The sequence below is a fragment of the Eriocheir sinensis genome, unplaced genomic scaffold (genome assembly GCF_024679095.1).
Source record: "Eriocheir sinensis breed Jianghai 21 unplaced genomic scaffold, ASM2467909v1 Scaffold308, whole genome shotgun sequence".
NCBI lineage: Eukaryota > Metazoa > Arthropoda > Malacostraca > Decapoda > Varunidae > Eriocheir > Eriocheir sinensis.
In genome coordinates this window covers 247,505-267,226 of record NW_026111619.1, presented here as the reverse complement: position 1 = coordinate 267,226, position 19,722 = coordinate 247,505, and the positions used below count along the sequence as shown (strand labels likewise).

General features: G+C 44.3%; 1 long non-coding RNA gene across 1 annotated transcript; it reads right to left on the bottom strand.

The window, feature by feature from the left end:
* Nucleotides 1–11,973: 11,973 nt before the first annotated feature.
* On the bottom strand, nucleotides 11,974–18,971 carry LOC126991613 (uncharacterized). The gene is made up of 4 exons (XR_007745698.1): nucleotides 18,757–18,971; nucleotides 18,352–18,456; nucleotides 16,100–16,237; nucleotides 11,974–12,013 (listed from the first exon to the last, which is right to left on the bottom strand). It is a non-coding gene; the product is annotated as an uncharacterized LOC126991613 (long non-coding RNA).
* Between the last annotated feature and the right edge of the window lie 751 nt (nucleotides 18,972–19,722).

Sequence of the window (19,722 nt, the reverse complement as noted above, 5' to 3'; positions counted from 1 at the left end):
CAGGTACAGCTGTTCATCAACCATCTACACATGAAGGATGAACAGCTGTGTGAGGCCTTCTAGCCACTGCTCCATATTAGATCACATGGGTGTTGATGCTGGTAGGCTAACACTGTGATACTCATGCCATACCATTCTTTCATTGACACAGGCTTTACATAAATGAGACAACACAGACATTTGAAAAGACATAGAGTATGATCTGACAAGCATCCTCTTTTCTTTTGATCATTCCTTTCCTCCTCTCTTCTTTTCTTTTGATCATTCCTTTCCTCCTCTTCCTTCATTCTTTCCTCTTCTGTGTCTTTCTCCTCCTCCTCCTCCTCCTCCTCCTCTTCTTTCTCCTCTCATTTTCTTTCTTGTCCCAGATCCTTTGTTATCCTTCATTATTTCTTCCTCCTCCTCCTCCTCTTCTTTCTCCTCTCATTTTCTTTCTTGTCCCAGGTCCTTCATTATTTCTTCCTCCTCCTCCTCCTCTTCTTTCTCCTCTCATTTTCTTTCTTGTCCCAGGTCCTTCATTATCTTTAATTATTTTTCCTCCTCCTCCTCTTCTTTCTCCTCTCATTTTCTTTCTTGTCCCAGATCCTTCGTTATCTTTCATTATTTTTTCCTCCTCCTCCTCCTCTTCTTTCTCCTCTCATTTTCTTTCTTCCTCTTCCTCCTCTTCTTTCTCCTCTCATTTTCTTTCTTGTCCCAGATCCTTCATTATCCTTCATTATTTTTTCCTCCTCCTCCTCCTCTTCTTTCTCCTCTCATTTTCTTTCTTCCTCTTCCTCCTCCTCCTCCTCCTCATTCATTCCCTCGACCTCCATATTTCTCACTTCTGCCTCCTTCCTTCTCCTTTACCTCCTCCTCCTCTTCCTTTTCCTCTTCTTCTCCTCCTCATCTTCGTTCCTTCCGCTTCTTCACGAACCTCTCTCTGAGCCTGACACTAAATCTTCTTCTTCCTCCTCCTCCTCCTCCCCCCCCCCCCCCGTCTTCCTGCCATTCATAACAATACCGGGAATGAATGAGAGGGAGGAGGAGGAGGAGGAGGAGGAGGAAAAGGTGTGGAGGAAAATGAAGATGAAGTGGAGAGGATGTGAAAGAAGGAGGAAGAGGAGGAGGAGGAGGAAAGAAAGAAGAAAAGGGAAACACAAGAAATAAAAAAAGAAGGGAAATAAATAACACAAAACATGAAGAAAACCAAAAAAATAAAAGGAAGAAAAAGAAAAAAAATAGAAAAAAGAAAAGAAAAATATAATACGAAAATCAGAGACGGCTACAAGGAAACACACACACACACACACACACACACACACACACACTAAAGGATTCCAAAATATGGTTGAGGGCAGAATCTGTTGATGGGAAAAGAAGGACACACACACACACACACACACACACACGAAAGGCTTCCCTAATATGGTTGAGGGCAGAATGTGTTGATGGGAAAGAGAAGGGAAGGACACACACACACACACACACACACACACACGAAAGGCTTCCCTAATATGGTTGAGGGCAGAATGTGTTGATGGGAAAGAGAAGGGAAGGACACACACACACACACACACACACACACACACACACACACACACACACACACACACACACACACACGAAAGGCTTCCCTAATATGGTTGAGGGCAGAATGTGTTGATGGGAAAGAGAAGGGAAGGAAAGGAAGAGGAAGAGGAGGAGGAGGAAAGAATAGGAGGAGGAAGAAGGAACTGTTGATAAAGGAAGATGGATAGATGGAATGATTGAAGAAATAGGAAGGAGAAAAAGTAATAGTTGATTGATGGAGATAGATGGATAGATAGATAAATAGTAGATAGTATTGACAAGAAGAGGGGAGGAGGAAGACATGGAGGAGGAGGAAGAAAAGAATAAGAAGGAGGAAGAGGAAGAGAAGAGAAGAGAAACTTGTAAAATGTGTTATTATTATTATTATTATTACTATTACTACTATTATTATTATTATGGAATATATGAAAAATGGGAGGAATAGTGCAAGAGAGAGAGAGAGAGAGAGAGAGAGAGAGAGAGAGAGAGAGAGAGAGAGAGAGAGAGTTATGTATACGACTTTAATAATCTTAAGCAAGTGAATTCCTCCTTGTACCTCATGTCCTCCTCCTCCTCCTCCTCTTTTCTGTATTGTATGTCTTAATGAGGCAGAACTTACTTCACGCTTCTTAAACTTGAGGAGGAGAGAAGGAGGAGGAGGAGGAGGAGGAAGCAAGTCTCATAAGATAATACTGTTTGTGTGTGTTTTTCCACCCTCTCCCCCCCTTCTCTCTCTCTCTCTCTCTCTCTCTCTCTCTCTCTCTATTTCATTCCTTTAATTTTACTAGTGTGTGTGTGTGTGTGGGGGGGGGCAGGGAAGGGAGGGTAGGAGAGCCACAGTTACCTACGCAGTTTTCAGACCATTGCGTAGTCGAGTCAGTCAGTCAGTCAGTCAGTTATTCTTTGTCCCCCAGTCCGTCAGTCAGTCAGTCAACCCATCAGTCAGTCAGCCACTCAGTCAATGTTCCCACGCCTCACCTCACGGCCTCCTCGTCCTTTCAAATGGAAAGCCGAGGCTGGACCATTTCCGTGACATAATTCTGCCCCATAGTCTCCAACATTTGAGCTCACACCCACACTCTGTAAGGCTTCCGGAGAGGCTGTTGTGGGTGTTGGCATCGATAGTACCATTAGCCCAGTGATAGACTGACCAGGCTTCTGTACCTTGACTGTGAACAATACTTATTTGAACCCGACTTGTGGCCTTTGGGAATAGGTGTTGTGAGGCGAAAGAATGTGGGAATATTTGAACTGACATGCCAAGACAATATCACCACCTATAAACAAAACAGATATGACTAATAGATGCAATAATAGACAGTGAAAAGTAAATGAGAAAGTGAAGTAATAGAAAAAATGGCCACAGATGATATATAAAGTGATAAAATAGACTTGAAATGCATTACTAGATAGAAGAAACATAATTGCTTTCTAAATAAATACAAAAAAACACGTAAAATGAAAAAAAAAGTCTCGATCCTCCCTTCTAGAAAGCGTTCAAGTCATAGGAAAGAAACAAAACAGACAAAGCTAATGCAGAGATGACTAGAGAAAGGGATGAAAGAGTACAGATAGTGGTTGACTCTTGCATCAGGAATTCGGACAGCATAAGGAGGAGGTAGAGTAGAAAGTGTGTGGGAGTGTTGTTTGCAAAAGTTTGTGTTTTTTCCTAGTTTGTTCATGTCTTGTTTTTTAGTAATATTTTGTTCTCAGTGTGTGTGTGTGTGTGTGTGTGTGTGTGTGTGCACAGGTCTGGGCGTGAGAGAGACTTAGGAGTCCTAGTGAGCGCTGACCTCCGTCCTAGGGCTCAATGCATTCAGGCTAAAAATCGGGGAAACAGAGTACTTGGTTTCATCTCAAGGATCGTAAGCAATAGGAGCGCTGAAGTCATCCTCAAACTTTACTTAGCACTAGTTAGGCCTCATCTCGATTATGCAGTTCAGTTCTGGTCCCCCTACTATAGAATGGATATCAAGATGTTAGAATCTGTACAGACGAGGATGACAAAGATGATTCAGGGGGTGAGAAACTTGCTTTATGAAGACAGGCTGAAGCATTTAAATCTACACTCGCTAGAAAGGCGAAGGTTGCGAGGAGACTTGATCGAAGTCTATAAATGGATGAAGGGATTTAATAAAGGGGATGTCAATAAAATTTTGAGAGTGAAAGAGCCAGGTAGGACACATGTCACATGGCAATGGTTTTAAGTTAGACAAATTCAGATTCAACAAAGACATAGGCAAGAATTGGTTCACCAGTAGAGTGGTGGATGAATGGAACAGGCTTGGGGGCCATGTTGTGGGTGCCAATACCGTAGATACATTCAAGAAGAGGTTAGATAAGGCCATGGATGGTGAGGTAAGGTGGAGTGGAGTGTACAGGAGCTGCCTTGTGTAGGCCAACCGGTCTCTTGCAGACTCCTTACGTTCTTATGTTCTCTCCAGCCCTTTCCGCCCTTCCTTCCTTGCTCACTTTCCTCCCTCCCTCCCTCCTTCCCTTGCTCATTTCCTTCCCTTTCTCTGAACTTGGGGAGAAAAGTTGTCCCTTCTGATGTGGAACACCTTAGATAGATAAGCTTTATGACAAGATGACAAGAAAACATGGATATAAATTTGATGGTGAGATTTACGGGAAGATACAGAGGGGAGAAAACAGCGTGAGAGAAATAATGGATCAATGTAATGTACTATAGCCTTAAATTCCTTTCACTAGTGCAAGAAGTTAGTCAGAATCTTGGGAAACAGTAACAAAAGCTTCGTGGCTATTTATATGCATTCCTCAGGTCTTAGTAAGCTTGGTGTTGTAGGCAAGAACTGTAGCCTTAAGTTTCTGTCGTGCTGCAGAGGCTTTTCTCTATAAGATGGAATTGTAGTTTATTTTAGTATGCATTTTCAAAGTCAAAAAACATTAAAAAAGCCCTCACACCTTATATAAACCACAAACATGCCAATGTGTACTGACAATATGACATGCAGCAGCAGCTTAAGTATTGGTCATTCCAGCAAACTGAGGCGGCCTTTTAGTGAGGTCTGATATGTTCTGAGATATAAGTTCGTTGGATTTTTTGGGGGGATTTTATAAACTATACATTTTTAGAAAGCTAACATTACAAAGAATGCAAAAAACAATGTTGCCAGAATTTTCGAGGTCATTTTGGCGGCCATTTTGGATTTCTAATATGGCGACCACAAAATCTTATTTTTCTCTTATTTACTTATTAATTTTGTTTTAACTGTACTGATTATGATGAAATATGACCAAAAAAGACAACTTTGATTTTTTTTCTTCTTTACAGGTCTAATTTGAGCTGCAATGAACACTGTGCCTCTTCTGAGCAAGCCATGTGAAGAAGTAAAGGATGGGGGATCCAATTAACTGGAGGCTGTGTATTCTTTGTCAACGTGGTGACAAAAAAGAAGGTCCTTTGGTACTAAAACCACGACTAGGTTCTTATGTGACATGCTTGAATGCAGTCAGAGAAAGAGCCACTTGCAATGATGGACAGTATGTGGAAATCGAGCGAAGACTCAAAGATGTTACCAGAGATACATTGAGTGAGCAGGGTGCAATATGGCACCGAAGCTGTTATCAGGAGGCAACAAACAGGAGTCGGATCGAGAGGGCCAGGGAACGCAATGAACAAGCTGTGAGTGCGGCTTCAGCCACCAAGAAGCGTGGGAGAAAAAGAAAGAGTGAAGAGATTGAGCAGCCATCTGAGCGGCCGGCCAAGTTCACAAGATCCAAGACAGCTCCCCTGGAGAAGGATTTGTGCTTTTTCTGCCAAGAAGACACAGGAGAGCAGATCTTCAGGGTTTGTACGTCAGAGACAGGGAAACAACTAAGGTCAGCTGTGGAGAAGTCTGGGAATCCAGCCCTGGTAACAAGACTGAATACTTCTATCTCCCCTACAGATGCACATGCAATTGATGTTCAATACCACAAAGGATGCTGGAGAAGCAACGTGTTTCATTCCTTAAGAGGAGTGTCAGACCGAAGTGGTCCATACGTCCACCCACTTCAAGCAGCAAGCATGGTTGAAATAACAAACTTGGTTGAAGTGAAGACACGACAAAAGGCTGTAATCTCAATGGGAGACGTAGAGACAGTGTACAAGAACATGCTTGGGGATGTCATGGCACAGCATTGCCCCACCTTCAGTCGAAAATGGTTAAAAGAATATATTCTGACTGAGCTCCCAGCTGTGACATCAGTACTGCAAAAAGATCGTAGGAAATCAGCAGTGCTATACAACCCAACAGCCTGTCAAGAAGATAATGTTCATTCAATGATAATAGATGCTGGCAGCATGGACAATATGAAAACAGTCTTTAAGGCAGCCCAGATCATTCGCCAGAGTATTGTCTACTTCAACAAGGAAAGTGTCACAGATAATGATGACATCCCGGTATCAAGTGATACAACATGTGTCCCAGCTGAATTGTACAGCCTGATGAGATGGGTTCTGACTGGGCCTGTGGAACATCTAGCAACTGAAGCAAGAACAGGGATCACAGACCGGTTAGCACTAACTATGAGCCAAAACATGATGTCTGGGTTGAAGACAGACAGGCAGGTCCAGTACAAGCCTTCAGGGTCAGGCACCTTTAGGCAGCACCGAACAAAAGAGAATCCCCAAGTGGTCGGACTAGCGCTTTCACTTCACAGTGACACCAGGAGTAAAAAGTTGTTGGAGCTGCTCAACAGGCAAGGATTGAGCGTGTCTCATGGACGCACACTACAACTGGAGACTGCCCTGGCCAATGCTGTTGTGGAAAACACCAAGAATTTTGGGGGTCTCTATATACCTCCCTTCCTCAAGAAAGGTTCGTTTGTGTTCTTAGCAGCAGACAACATTGACTTCTCCGAGGACACCCCAGATGGCAAGTGTACTACACATGGTACCATAGTTGCGGTCTATCAAAAACGTGATGCACTTGGAGAGACAGTTGCTCCATCACTCAGTATCAAGCATACTAGTAGCCAAACAGTTCAGCCATACCATTTACAAATTGAACACTGCGAAAAGCCCAAGCCAGTGCAAAACAAGAGAGAGAAAGAGTTTGTGGTAAACGAGGAAGGAATCAACACTGTACATCAAAGGAAGCAGATGTCCTGGATCATTGCCTGTGTATTATCAAGGTTAGCAGGAGGACCTTGTAAAATTCCTTGTTGGGCCGGATACAATTCTCTGACATCAAACAGCCTGCCACTGACGCAAATTGGAGCTCTGCCCCTCATGCCTGAAGTGGCCCATGAATGGTCAACCCTCCTCACTGTGCTGAAACAAGCAAATGCAATCAGGAAGTTTACAGTAGGAGATGATCATCCGACTGTCATCACCTTTGACATGGCACTCTACGAAAAAGTGGTACAATTGTTGGATGCTCGACCAGATCTGAAGAAGTCAACAGTACCAAGACTGGGAGAGCTCCATGCTGTCATGGCTGCTTTGAGAGCTTTGGGATCTTCAATTGAAAATTCAGGGATTGATGATGCTTGGATCGAGGCTGGCCTGTATGGTACTGCAACAACAAGGCAGATTCTGAGTTGCTCACACTACAAACGCTGCCTGACAGCTCATATCTACACCTACATTGCCTTCTATGAATTAATCCTTGAGGAATTCTTCAACGAATATCCACAGCTCAAGGCTACATTTGACCAGGCAACAGAACAGGTCACATCAGCATGTTGCCACAAGGACAAGTCAGTCAAAGAAGAATCTGTCAAACAAGCAAATAGTTCACTGCAGGATATCATGGCCAAAGAATCCTTTGAACAAGCATTCGAGACATGGAAGAAAACCAAGTGCAAAAATGTCATGTTCGCCTTCATCACCAACTACCTCTGCAGAGTAGAGGCCATCCTTCACTTCATTGCGGCTTCTCGAAATGCTGATTGGGAGTTGCACCTGGAAGCTGCAGAGTCACTGAGCAAGTTATTCTTTGCCTTCGACCGCATCAAGTACAAGAGACTTTGGCCACGCTATATTGCGGACATGAAAGATCTCAAGACAAACCACCCCAACACCTGGTCGGAACTTGCCAGTGGCAATGTGTCTGTCACCAGGAGTGCAATTCCATTTGTATCTGTAGGTGCTGACCATGCCTGTGAACACATCAACAGACAAATGAAGGTTCACTCTGGGTTGACTGGAATCTCAAACAATGCTAATGCAAGGCAGAGATTCTTCATGGCTGCTGCAGAACTGTCTTGCCTCTCAATTAAGTTCAAAGACCAGTTCAACACAACGGACACCACCAGAACTGAACATCCTGGGGTCACACAAAGCAGCATACAAAGGGACCACGCCGCTGTTGATAGCATCAAGGCTACAATACTGAGTCATGGGAACCCAGTCAGAGGTGAAGGCGATCAACTATACAACATAATTACTGGTGGATGCATACCACAGGAACATGTTCACGACATCCTACATGCAGACTCAATTGGGCAGAAGCTGTACGAGGACTTCGTTGCAGATAGAATAAATGGTGATGTCCGTCTGTGGGCCACTGTGAAGAAAGAGAAGTTAAAGACCTTCACCTCAAATAACAAAAAGTCAATCATCAAACTTCAAAACACAAGTATAGAGCTCAAAGAAACCAAAGACCTGTACAGACGCCTGCTTGTCCTGTCAAGATCACGAGACATTGATCAAAAGAAAGCAATCAGTACCTATGAGTTCACTCAGGTGCCAAGAGCACTTGCCAGCGATGGAGAAATTCTTCCATGCACTGACAAATCAAAGCTAATACACCGACTTGAGAAGCTTGTTGAGGAGAATGCCGAAACAGAGAACCTAGAAGCAGCAGGAGCAGAACAAGAGTCAGGCACCAGCCAGAAGCATCATCACAGGATTGCTCTTGTGGATGGCATGGTGATTCTCCATAACCTTACGAAGAAACCACCAACTATGGAGACCGTAGGAGATCTTAGCAGGTGGTACTACGACAGAGTGATGGGTCTTGCATGTGACTACGATGAAATAATCGTAGTATTTGACATCTACAAGCCTGAGTCTCTGAAACAACGAACCAGAGAAAGAAGAAACCTGGGTCAGCTTCCAGTTGAGTACCAGATCAAAGATGAAACAAATATCAAGAACATTACAATGAACAAGTTCCTTTCACACTACAAGACGAAGAAACACCTTACGGAGTACCTAGCTGACAAGATCATCGAATATGCTGCAGAGCTCCCCGAAGGTGGTCATTGTGTCCGCAGCAGGTAAATGAACTTACAATAAAGCTTGTTATTTTATCATACAATATCTAATATATTTAACTATTTTCAACAAAACACTTACAGTGTGTTGTGTTTGTATTTCTTTATAGGAAGGACCAAAGCCAACATAAGGATGGAGTGTGAAGACAACAATCATGAAGAAGCAGACACACTGCTCATCCATCAAGCAGTCCTTGCGTCACGCCGCAGTTCACCCAACACGGAACTCATGGTTTTCACCTGACACAGATGTGCTTGTCCTTCTGATAGGACATTATGATATTCTCCTGAACAGCACATCAATTACCATGAAATCTGGAGTACTGCAGATAGGTTCTATGTGGACATTTTGGGTGCATCCGTGCTAAAGCTCTTCCAGCGTTCCATGCATTTACTGGTACTGACAACACCAGCCGGTTTTCTGGAATCGGTAAAGTGACATGGCTGAACATTTTCCTTCAGGCACCAGAGGAGATCTGGAAAGCTCTGCAACAGCTCTCTGAACCAGATGAAGTCACAGAAGAACAGATTTCTATCCTGGAGAAATTTGTCTGTCATGCTTACAAGCCGAAGAAGTCGGACATCACGAACATCCCAGATCTCCGGTGGTACCTTTTCTGCAAGAATATGGCAGACAGTGAAAAGCTGCCACCTACCATTGGTGCACTTAAACAACATATACTGCGAGCAAAGATACAAGCCAGAGTGTGGGGTCAAGCTTATGTTGCCCAACAGAGCCTACCAGAGCCTTTGGGTAACGGATATTGCAGAACCAAGGATGGACAACTGCAACCGCTTACAACAGAACTTCTGCCAGCACCAGCAGCCATTCTGGAAATGGTAAGATGTCTTTGCAAGACAAACTGCTCAACTAAAAGGTGCTCTTGTGCTGCAGTGAACCTTCCTTGCACTGAAATATGTCAGTGCACAAGTGACTGCCAAAATGACCAAGATTCAAAGGATGTTTCATCTAATCTCATTGACTCGGAGAGTGACGATGATGATGATACAGACGATGATTGAGAGACCATGATATATATTGCCTAAAGACAATAATACAGATTAATTGTGGCAGTTTTAGCTGCTGTTTCTTTAATTCTTTCTATGATCACTCAATGCTTAAATGTATTACCTTGCATACTTCTGCTGCTACTTGAAATTGCAATTGTTGCGTGGAAACACCTGGTGCTTACCTCTGATTAGACTACTGTAATACTATCACTTAGTGTCACAAATTGTATGTAAATAATATTTAACACTTTAGAATGTATGGTGCTGATGTGTTTCTAGTTTCACATTGTATGTAGGTTATGAAAAATAATGCCAACATGGAACAAGTAGTTTTCGGTTTTGTAACACATTTATTACCATAATGTTCCTTAATAAAATGCCTAAAAATGGTAATTTCTGCTACTTCATGTTTTAAATCATATCTAAAGACTACATTTATATTATGACAAAGCAAATTAAAGAAAAAAATAGCCAAACTTAGCTGTGCTGAAGTCTCTCAATTGAAAATTGCATTTCAGAAGTCGGCCATTTTCAACATCCAAGATGGCCGCCAAGGTGACCTAATTAATTTTGGCAACATTGTTTATGAGATTCCTTGACTTGTAAGCATTCCAAAAATGTATAGTTTACAAAATCCCCAAAAAATTCCAACGAAATTACACTAGTGACCTCACTATTTTAAATGCCTGTAGTTCACCTCATCACAAAGCTTTGTGAGGGCAACTAAAAGGTATTTCAATAATTTAGTGCAAGTAAATCCGCTCATCATCTCTGGGCCTGTGTTAGGTTTGAACCCTGGGATATGGGCCGATAGGAAGGCCAGAATTGCCTCAGTTTACCTTCCCCAGGTACAGCTGTTCATCAACCATCTACACAGGAAGGATGAACAGCTGTGTGAGGCCTTCTAGCCACTGCTCCATATTAGATCACATGGGTGTTGATGCTGGTAGGGTAACACTGTGATACTCATGCCATACCTTCCCCAGGTACAGCTGTTCATCAACCATCTACACAGGAAGGATGAACAGCTGTGTGAGGCCTTCTAGCCACTGCTCCATATTAGATCACGTGGGTGTTGATGCTGGTAGGCTAATACTGTGATACTCATGCCATACCTTCCCCAGGTACAACTGTTCATCAACCATCTACACAGGAAGGATGAACAGCTGTGTGAGGCCTTCTAGCCACTGCTCCATATTAGATCACGTGGGTGTTGATGCTGGTAGGCTAACACTGTGATACTCATGCCATACCATTCTTTCATTGACACAGGCTTTACATAAATGAGACAACACAGGCATTTGAAAAGACATAGAGTATGATCTGTTTGGTACAAGTCCCTCTCTCCTGAGCTTGTCTATGTAGGCTATTACAAAAGAAAACTGCCAGCTCTGGGACTGATATAAGGTGTGAGGGCTGGGGAAAAAAATCACTACAATCGTCCCTCAAATAGTACAGTTTCCAATAGTTTGGTTTCAGTTTTATATGGATTGTCGTGGAAGATCTTTTAGGATTTTAAAATTTCCTGCTCCTTAAAAATCTTCTTAGAAAATCCACATAAAACCAAATCCGAACTATTGGAAACTGTGCTATTTGAGGGACGATTGTATTACTAAAGAAAGAAAAATAGCTTGAATACTTATGACATAATGACAAAGTAGCCTATCAGTGTGCCACTCCCCCACCCATGGGAAGGAAGGGAAAGAATGGAGCTATGGGAGATGACCTGTTTTTCCTTCTGCTCTCACTCCCTCCTCCCGCCATAGTCCAAAGGTGTCTGTTCTTCCTATGTATTCCTATGTATACTCCCCCTTTCCCTCCTCTGCTTTAATAATGAAATATCTGTCTCTAGGCCACCAGCCCTAATCAGGCCATACCTGCGGCAAACAAGGTGGCAAGGGTGTGTGTGCTGTGGAGGTATAGTTGGTGGAGTGGACATGATGCCATTCACTGCCTTGACATCAACCTGTCATTCTCGTGCCATCAAAACAAGGTGGTTACCCGGGTGAGAGGTCATGCTTCGGGCCGTGTCTTATCCATTGTGACGGTGTTGTTTACTGATAGCTACGCTGGAACCATTTCCACACATTAAGCCTCCATGGTGGGAGCTAACAGGATGGAGAGAAGAAAAGAAACACCAATAGAAAGGAAATTAATGCAGGAATAAGAGAAGAATTAGTTAACACTCACTGCTCTGTCCCTCCTCATCTCCTTCAGTTCCTAGTGTCTGGAAATCAGGTTTGGTGTTAACTGTGTGAACATTACCACACTTTGATATATATATATATATATATATATATATATATATATATATATATATATATATATATATATATATATATATATATATATATATATATATATATATCATTATAAATTGGGTGCTACTTCAGAGTGCAGTCTGGCCCAGTATCACAAGTCTGCAACATGACCTGACCTGTCTCCCGAAACCTAGCTCATGTGTCGCCCCAATAGAAAAGAAAAGAAAAAAAAGACCAATGGAAAACAAAAATACATAAGATAAATTAATAAAAAAATAAACAAAAACATTCTCCATGAAATCAAATGGGTCAATGACTTGACTCTTGAGGCAGTCGCTGGAAACAGAGTGAATCATCGCATCAAATATCTTAACGCAACGAGACTCGCTTGGTCTAAACGCACCCTCCTAAATGTAAGGAAATTAATGAGAGAGAGAGAGAGAGAGAGAGAGAGAGAGAGAGAGAGAGAGAGAGAGAGAGAGAGAGAGAGAGAGAGAGAGAGAGAGAGAGAGATGTGAAGGGAAGGGAAGGGATAGGAAGGGAGGGGAAGAGAGGGTTAAGGAAGGGAAGGAAAGTGAAGGGAAGGGAGGGGATGGGAATGGAGGGGAAGGGAAGGGAAGGGATGGGAAAGGAAGGGATGGGAAGGGAGGGGAAGAGAGGGTTAAGGAAGGGAAGGAAAGTGAAGGCAAGGGATGGGAAGGGAAGGGAGGGGATGGGAAGGGAGGGGAGGGGAAGGGAAGGGAAGGAAAGAAAAAGGGATGTGAAGGGAAGGGATGGAAAGGGGAGAGAAGGGACAGGAAGGGATGGGATGGGAAAGGAAGGGATGGGCTGGGAAGGGAAGGGAAGAGAAGGGATGGGAAGGGATGGGATGGGAAGGGAAAGGAAGGGATGGGAGGGGAAAGGAAGGGATGGGAAGGGATGGGCTGGAAAGGGAAGGGAAGAGAAGGGATGGGAAGGGATAGGAAGGGAAGGGATGGGAAGGGAAGGGATGGGAAGAGAGGGCTAAGGAAGGGAAGGAAAGGTTAGGGAAAGGAAGGGATGAGAAGGGAAAGGAAAGGAAAGGAAAGGATGGGAAGGGAAGGGAAGGGAAGGGATGGAAAGCGAAGAAATGGGAAGGGAAGAGATGGGAAGGGAAGAGAAGGGAAGGGAAGGGAAGGGAAGGGATGGGAAGAGAGGGCTAAGGAAGGGAAGGAAAGGTTAGGGAAAGGAAGGGATGGGAAGGGAAAGGAAGGGATGGGAAGGGAAAGGAAGGGATGGGAAGGGAAAGGAAGGGATGGGAAGGGAAAAGAAGGAAAGAGATGGGAAGGGAAAGGAAGGGATGGGAAGGGAAGGGAAGGGAAGGGAAGGGATGGGAAGGGAAGGGAGGGGAAGGGATGGTGTAGCCGCTGTTCCGGCTCCGTGGCAAAAGATAGATTAGTGTGGTAGATATGTATGTAGGCATTATCGGATTATATGAATTTATGAATTATGTCGGGATGGTCGAGCGAAGGGGTGGTGTGAGGCGGTAGTGTGGGGTGGTGTGAGGCGGTAGTGTCCCAGATGTTCACGGGAAAAGTGTCGAGACAGCGGCGAGATGAGTGAAATGCTGACTCGGGACGCCTGCTGGAGGCCCTCAACTCCTAGGAAAGCCTTGCCAAATGTGTGTTTCCTTAGGTTCACGGTACAGAGGAAGGGTCACACTACCACCAGGGTCACAAAACTACCCCTGGAAATGCCCACAACTCCTAGGAAAGCCTTGCCAAATGTGTGTTTCCTTAGGTTCACGGTACAGAGGAAGGGTCACACTACCACCAGGGTCACAAAACTACCCCTGGAAATGCCCACAACTCCTAGGAAAGCCTTGCCAAATGTGTGTTTCCTTAGGTTCACGGTACAGAGGAAGGGTCACACTACCACCAGGGTCACAAAACTACCCCTGGAAATGCCCACAACTCCTAGGAAAGCCTTGTCAAATGTGTGTTTCCTTAGGTTCACGGTACAGAGGAAGGGCCACACTACCACCAGGGCCACAAAACTACCCCTGGAAATGCCCACAACTCCTAGGAAAGCCTTGTCAAATATGTGTTTCCTTAGGTTCACGGTACAGAGGAAGGGTCACACTACCATCAGGGTCACAAAACTACCCCTGGAAATGCCCACAACTCCTAGGAAAGCCTTGCCAAATGTGTGTTTCCTTAGGTTCACGGAGGAAGGGTCCCAAAACTACCCCTGGAAATGCCCACAACTCCTAGGAAACCCTTGTCAAATGTGTGTTTCCTTAGGTTCACGGTACAGAGGAAGGGTCACAAAACTACCCCTGGAAATGCCCACAACTCCTAGGAAACCCTTGTCAAATGTGTGTTTCCTTAGGTTCATGGTACAGAGGAAAGGTCACAAAACTACCCCTGGAAATGCCCACAACTCCTAGGAAAGCCTTGGCAAATTATGCTTACATCTCAAAATTTTCAAATAATCTATGTTTCTTTATGTGCACCATTTAATTCTGCATGTTTTTTATATATAATGCATGATGATTATGTTGAGTTTATGGCTGAAAACTTGTTATAAACAGAAGCGATGTTTGAAATTTGGTGCGCGTGGCCAGCCCGGATATGGCGCCGTTTTGGCCCGGCCGTAGTAAAGGGGTTAAGCCTGTGGTGTCTTGTTGGTCAGGCATAAATAAACCAAAAAATGAAAATGGGCAGCTCCTTAGTGCCTCCCCTGAGTGAGAAAGTGCCGGGCCAGCCCCTGCTACTTACTGTGGAATGCTTCTTCATATAAAAATCATGTGATAAAAATGGCACAGCTATAAACACTGAACCATAAGTACAAGTGGCTGTTAAACCCAGACGGGGTAGGCACGGGTCATATAGGATGACTGGCAGGAACCAACACTATGAGCCACATATTTGTAACAGGTTCACAGCATGGTGTGGTGAATGCTTATGTTGCCTTCCCATGACTGAGCCTTGGGGAGCTTGGCCATTTCCAGGGGGAGTTTTATGACCCTTCTGCCAGGGCTGCCTCTGTACAGTCAATGTGAAAAAAAAGACTCATTACAAACCCAATTATCTCCTTTTTTTGCCTTTGAAAAGAGTTTGCATTAAGAGTCTACTGATACAGCAAGCTTACTATGAGGGGCCTTGAGCCAGGCAGCGCTTTTGGCAAATATCTCGTAAAGAAACAGCTTGAGCACGACCCTGGCACCATTGTGAAGGATTAGGGCGCTCATTTGGGGGGATAGTTTTGGGAACGCATTAATGGAAACAACATTAATTGAAATGGGGAAATTTGTTTGGGTTTATGATCTTTTGCTTTGGGAACTAAATTCAGGAACAAGTTAATCTCATACACACACACACTCACACACACACACAAAATGGTTCCAGAACTGGAGATACTGACATATGAAAAGAGACTCAAGGAAATGGACTTACCAACACTAGAACAAAGAGGAGACTTAATACAAATATATAAGCTATTGAGTAAAATGGAAGAAGTAGATAACGAGAAATTGCTACTAAGAGAGGAACCTTCCAGCAGGAATACTAGAGGACATAGTAAAAAGTTGAGGAAGGGAAGATGCTCAAGAGACAAAGAAATATAGCTTCCCACAAAGAAATATAGAGCTTTGGAACAGACTAAGTGAAGAAATAGTATCGGCGAAGAGTGTGCAGGGGAAAGTTCAATAATTATAGATACGGAGACGGGACCACACCAGCGTAAGCCCAGGCCTGTAAAATTACAACTAGGTAAATACACACACACACACTCACAGACTCAAACATATACTCATATTCATAGTGTGTGTGTGTGTGTGCGTGTGTGTGTGTGTGTGTGTGTGTGTGTGTAATGAGGTATTTGTTATGTATTTTTTTGTTTCCATGTCCTTAGGTAAGCTGGGGTAGTCCTCGGTGGAAGAAAGTGTAGGCCATCAGCAGGGGACAGCTGCTGGACACACAGGAGGAACTGTCACCAGGAGGGACACAACACATAGAAGAAAAAAGACAACAACAACAACAACAACAAGAAGCAGGAGGAGGAAACAAGGACAAAATAAACTCAACACTCACCAATAGTGTGTGCTGCTCATTCTCTTCCATTCTCTTCCTCCTCCTCATCTTCTTACTCTTCTTCTTCTTCTTCTTCTTCCTCTTCTTCTTGTTGTCTGTGCATATTGTTGTAAAGTCTCCATTCTCTTCCTCCTCTCTCTGCATCATAAAAAACTGTGTCAACAACCACTGAGCTCCTTCAGACTGTAATGGCACAGATTGGCACCAAAACACCCAAGCTAAGTCTTCAAACACACAACAGCTTCTGGCATAAAATAACAAAGAATGACCTCGCTCACTCAGATAATAATAATAATGTCTCATTTGTAAGGAAGAACAGATGATTTTTTGGAGTAAAGACGTGTGGTTTTGTCAGGTTAGGTCAGAGGGCGGCACCCAGCATTTTTACGGCAAACCTTCTAAGGGTGGAGAAGGGGTCAACAAACAGGTGGGCCATTATCCAAAAGCACCAAAATCTCCCAGAAAGAAACATTTTTGTCCACCAGTGTCCCACGGGTCATGTTCTGGGGACAGTGTTGCCTCTAGACAAGGTAACACTTTTTTGGTCCCTGAATGCAGTGCAGTAAAGAAACACTTCCAGAAAAAAGAAAAAAAATTTATATGACACAAAAATGTTTATGTAAGTGAAGCGCACCCCCGCTGGGCTGTGTGTCAGGGGGCGACACATTCCTCAGGCCCACAAAACACCCAAAAGACAATCACAAAACACCAAAAAATCTGCATTATGAAGCCAAATCTATACAGCTATATTACACCAGTCCAAAGCGCTGAAAAAACATGGCTCTCCACCACACTTTGACCCCCCCAGGGGAAACTGTGTGTATGCACACACCCCTGAAAGCAGCGAGGCTCCTTCCTTAACCCCCTGGACCCCAGCGATGCGTCACGGAGCGTTGTGGCGCCCTAATGGAACGGCCAAGGAGGCTAATGTTTTAACCCAGTAGCAGCGGGGATCATGTTTCTTAATGGTCCCTCTAAGTGAGAAAAATGAGAAAAAATCATCACTCTCACAAACCATTTCATAATATATATCAATGCATTTGTGATCAGTTTATGCATCATCTATTTTGGGGGGTTTATATCATGGCATAAATTTGGCCCGTCGCTGCTACACGGTAAAGCCACAAATTTGGCCCGTCGCTGCTACACGGTAAAGCCACAAATTTGGCCCGTCGCTGCTACACGGTAAAGCCACAAATTTGGCCCGTCGCTGCTACACGGTAAAACCACAAATTTGGCCCGTCGCTGCTACACGGTAAAGCCACAAATTTGGCCTGTCGCTGCTACACGGTAAAGCCACAAATTTGGCCTGTCGCTGCTACACGGTAAAGCCACAAATTTGGCCCGTCGCTGCTACCGGGTTAACCGTACACGAAAGGGGTATGACGGGACAGTACCCCAAGCAGGCAGGACCCACGCCACGCCTTGCAGGTCACTATTCTCAGTTATTGCGTTTATGTAAACATGTCACTGGTCATGAGGAGACACACTTATAACAAGTTCCTCTGTCGCCCTCACGCCAACTCCTCCCTCATCAGCTGAGGCAGTAAGCCTTGACACACACAAATGTGGAAGAGCTTGTTGCATTGCTCACATAAAAAGTTGGGCACAACATCTGTGGTCATACTATGCCGGAGAGAGACAGAAGGGGAAGGAATTATAGGAGAAGGGAATAGACTCCAGGAGACGGGACACAACATCTGTGGTCATATGCCGGAGAGAGACAGAAGGGGAAGGAATTATAGGAGAAGGGAACAGACCCCAGGAGACGGGACACAACATCTGTGGTCATATGCCGGAGAGAGACAGAAGGGGAAGGAATTATAGGAGAAGGGAACAGACCCCAGGAGACGGGACACAACATCTGTGGTCATATGCTGGAGAGAGACAGAAGGGGAAGGAATCATAGGAGAAGGGAATAGACCCCAGGAGATGGGACACAACCTCTGATTAATACTGGTACACTGCTGGGTGGACAGGAGTGTAGGGTATCGGAAGAGCCGCCCAAATTTTTCCACTCTGCCGGGAATCGAGCCCGGGCTCTCTCGGTTGTGAGCCGAGTGTGCTAACCACTGCACCACGAAGCCCCGCCTTGCTCACATAAACTTACTAACAATCACACTAACACCATGCAAGTAGGAAACATTAAATTAATTTGTATTTTTTTATCTGTAAATTCAAATCTATGCCATTTTGGTGAAGGTAACAGGAGGCATCCAGAACCAAGCGGACTGAACCAAGACTTGACTTACTGGGTTACTTGACAGAGTTGTTGTTGTTGTTGTTGTTGAGAGTCCACCGCTGCTTGGGCCCCAGTCCAGAGGGCCTCTTCTGGAGCTCCAGGATGGAGTTTGAGCCTGCCGAACAAAATAAGTGACGTTGAAATGTTTAGTAGTGTAACTGTGTGGTTGTAAGGAAAGACAGGGACACTATATATCATACTGTACACATGGAAACAAGACTGTGTGTGTGTGTGTGTGTGTGTGTGCGTGTGTGTGAGAGAAAGGGCCGTTGGGTAAGGCAGTGCGGGTGTCATTCTAGAGTTTTGCACACACGCACACACGCCCTCCAAAACACGCACACAAGCCTTCACACACGCACACAGCCCCGCACACACGCCATGAAGCACAGCCATGAGTGACGTGCCTGACACACACTTATAAACACGAAAAATCCGCCCACAATCTCCACTCCCTGTTTTCTCCGTGTTCTCTTGGTCTCCGGCGGTTACTGTGGGTTTCTAAAGGCGTGGAGAACCATTACCACATGATATACTGCCTCAGACACCTCCGTCAGGCTTTACAAGTAGAGAAAACGGTAAAATAGTGCGTTTGCCTGGAAAGGAGATGTCGGCGGCCATCTTGTCTTCCTCTTCTTCTTCTTTGACCTGTTACCTGTATCGTGTTGTGTTATTTTGTTCCTTATTTTGTGTTCTATGTGTGTTTTAATGGCGGGAAATGCTTGAAGAAAATGTGATTACTGTTTTTACGGGTTTAAATTATATTAAGGAAGTGTTTTCACGTGTGTTGGGGCAAATAGTTAGCGCCTAACTATATTGTCTAAGCTAACGAAATTGTCGTACTTGGCTCATTTCCTTCTGTTTTTAGGCCAAAACTATTAAAAACACTTCCATAATCAACACTGTAGACAATATCTTTAATTATGAGGGTGTCGACATCAAATATACACTGATTTCTCTAATAATTGTACAACTTGGGATAATACATTTCAAAGTCTACCCTGAAAAACATATAGAAAACGTAAAGTAATGAGGAGTTAAAGAAAACGGGAGCGTGGACTAGGCTATTTCTCAGAGGTATAGACGAGAGAGAGAGAGAGAGAGAGAGAGAGAGAGAGAGAGAGAGAGAGAGAGAGAGAGAGAGAGAGAGAGAGAGAGAGAGAGAGAGAATTTAACATAGAAAATCAGACCACACAGACCCCATCGTTGAGACTAAGGAGGGAACTGTCACAGGGGGAAGGAGGAAGGGGGAAGGGGAGGAATTGACACAGGGGGAAGGAGGAAGGGGGAAGGGGAAGGGGAGGGAACTGTCACAGGGGGGAAGGAGGAAGGGGGAAGGGGATGGAATTGACACAGGGGGAAGGAGGAAGGGGGAAGGGGAGGA